This window comes from Pinus tabuliformis, chromosome 6, assembly GCF_031772625.1.
Source record: "Pinus tabuliformis cultivar Carrire ecotype Pingquan chromosome 6, CPIR1, whole genome shotgun sequence".
Taxonomy (NCBI): domain Eukaryota; kingdom Viridiplantae; phylum Streptophyta; class Pinopsida; order Pinales; family Pinaceae; genus Pinus; species Pinus tabuliformis.
Window position 1 is genome coordinate 1883759241 of NC_142292.1, and position 3211 is coordinate 1883762451.

Sequence of the window (3211 nt, forward strand, 5' to 3'; positions counted from 1 at the left end):
TCACGGGCTAACAGTTTATCTGGGACGTACAGGGGGAGGACATGTGGCCTAGCCTTGCTTCCAAAAACTCTAATATAGGTAAAATGCTCTTCGCCGAACCAATGGGCTACGGCTGGGAGATCAAAAGAAGCTTCATAGGAAATTCTAGGGATAGGTCTGTCAAAAATAGAATAGTGAACGGGAACCATAAAACCATTGCAAATTTGATACAAATGGTCTTTGTGGGAGGGTTTCCACAATTTCCGATGGTACAAGTGAATGGGTGTTGGATCATGGGTTGTCCATCTCCAACCAAGGACAGGAAACTCAGAATTAAAACAAAGGGTATCCATAATGTAAGCAGAGTAATAGAAGGGTGGGATTTTTCTCTCAGTGACTCTGGTTTTGGCCCTAAACTCACGAATAGCCATGACCAATTTATCAGACAAAATAGTGGCCCAATCCATGATTATACTATTGACGGCCGCTTCCATTAAAGGAACCATATAAATATGAATATTTGCAGAGTCATGAAATCCCCACAATCTACACATCATAATCCCGGCGTAGCAATAAGGTGAAGCCAAAGAAGCATTGGAGTACTTACCCGACATATCATGCTTGTGTTTAGTTGGATTCTGTCTCCACTCTCGGAGAGGTTCGGATGGCGATTCATTCTCCTTCGCGAATTTCTCCAAAAAGGCTCTATTATAGACTAGCTCGGGTTGAGGCAAATGATACATCCGTCTCAAGTCATCAGGCTTGAAGGAACCGAAAATCCTTCCATCCTTAGTATGGAAGTTCTATCAGTGAGAGTAATTTCTTCAATTGCCCAACGTACCACATCAGTATAAGGCAAGACTTGTTCTCTGGCTGCTATTCTGTGCAGAAAGGAGTCAGCCAAATCTTTAAGAGTTGCCTCAGACTTTCTTAGTTCGTCCACACTAGCCTCCGTTACCGTCTTTTCTGGTTGTTCTGCTTCTAGCAAATTGTATGTACCTTGCCATGTAGTACCAGGGAGACCAGTGCATGTAGTATCTGAGATTAAGCCTTTCTTTGAAACCATAGCAGCCTTGCCTGAGACAGGTGTTGGAGTAGAACCTGCCACCTTTTTGAACTTCTTTCCCATCATATTCAGACTTCTCTCGGTTGAATTCTACACAAATGCAAGAGAAATCGTAACAAAGAAATAACAATGACGATCCATAACGGGATAGATATATAACTTGAAGCGTGGTGAGATTAATTCTAAAAGTGGCTACAGATCTAATGATTTGAGAGGGCACCGCAGATGCAATGATGGTGATTTTACGCCTGCAGCTCCATAAATGACCATTACTTAAGTTATTAACCGAATGACCCCTTAAAGCGTGCAATAGATTTCTTCAAAGGTCTAATCGTAATTGCTCGTTAATTCGAAGGGGCAAAGCTTTTAAATACGCATGCATTACCTTATCCCTTTACTTAACGGCATTTTGAAATTTGTGCTTTTGTCAAATCGGATTTAAATATAACTTTAATGCTTTGAAATAATCATCCTTTTATTTTTTTAGGAGTTCTGGTCATCATTAAGCGTCATCGCATCGCATCGGGGGTATGAGTGACATTATCATTTGGGAGAGATCTTGGCGAATGCCGATTGCGACATTGTATCATATTAGCGCGCGAACATAATCCCTAAATGCATATCAATTGATTTACCGACTACCGATAGCGATATCACATCGCATCGGGAAAAAGATCTGAACGTCTTATGAAGATGTATGGGATTGTGCCGACTACCGATAGCGATATCGCATCGGGGAAAAGATGTGTGTGCTTTTTCTTTGTGTGCATTGGCTATCGCCGATGGCCGATAGCGATATCGCATCGGAAAGAACCAAGGTAGCAAACGGTCTTGCGATTGCTTTTCGGACTTAACCAAAAATTGCTTATTATTTGTTCAAAAAGGCTTTTGTTAACAAATTCATTTGATTATCATACCTTTTTCGAACAAATTCATTAATGCCAATTAAAATTTTTAAAAGGGACCCATTTCATATGTTAATTGTTTGTGATAAAAATATTATGAAATGGGGGGTTGTTGTAGGGCACAAAAGAACCCCAACACGAACCTATAGTAGAAGTTGGCAAGACCCAAAAAGTTTCAGAGCTCTGTTAGAGTGGTTAGTGCTCGCCAATCCCAAATGACTTATATCTTGGATGAGTCCACATGTACACCATTCTCATCAATGATGTACCCCAGATATTGAACCTGGGTCAGGCTAAAGGTGCATTTCTCCAAGTTAGCACACATCTTGTGTTGCGCAGGGTTTGAAGGACCTATCGAATATGGTGGAGGTGCGCTTTACAACTCTCGCTAAATATCAATATGTCATCTAAATGCACCACCATGAATGCATTGGTGAAGGGTCACTTGATGTTGTCCATCAATCTCATGACAGTTGTATGGGCATTTGTCAATCCAAATGACATGACCAACCATTCGAAAAGGCCCTCCTTGGATTTGAAGGAATTCTTCCAAACATCGAAGGGTTTGATAAGCACTTGGTGATAACCTGACTTCAAGTCAATCTTGCTGAAATATTTGGTCGACTTGAGCTAGTCCATAAGGTCTTCAATCTACGGGATTGGATACCTATTCCAGACAGTGATCTTTTCCATTGCCCGATTGTCAATACAGAGCCTGTAGGTCCCATCCTTCTTCTGTACCAACATAATTGGGCTTCCACAAGGTGATGAGCTTGGCTTGATGTGCCCTTTCTGCAATAGTTCACGAATTTGCCTCTTGATCTCATCGTTCTCCAGAACAGAGTGACGATAGATCTGTCCATTAGGCAGCGGTGTGCCTAGGGTCAGATCGATGGAGTGCTTGACCTGACAGTGCATAGGTACCCTTGTGGGTGAGGCGAAAATATCTCTGTACTCCTCCATGACCTTGTCCATTTTCTACTGTTGTGCAAAAGAGCCCTGCCTAGAAGCCGCAACCACAACCATCTTCTTGCCCTGGGGGTGAATCATAAGGAAAACAAATTTCCTTATCTGGGAAATGATCTTACTGCATTGCTTTGTAGTGATCAAAGAGATGGCAATAGGCGAGGCTACCTCCGGTATCCTGTACAACTTATTAGCCAAAGTAATAATCACAGAGCGAGGTCTAGACTCATATACAACATGTTGCTTCCAAAAGTATGGATTACCTAAAAATACATCATAAAATTCAAGAGGAGCA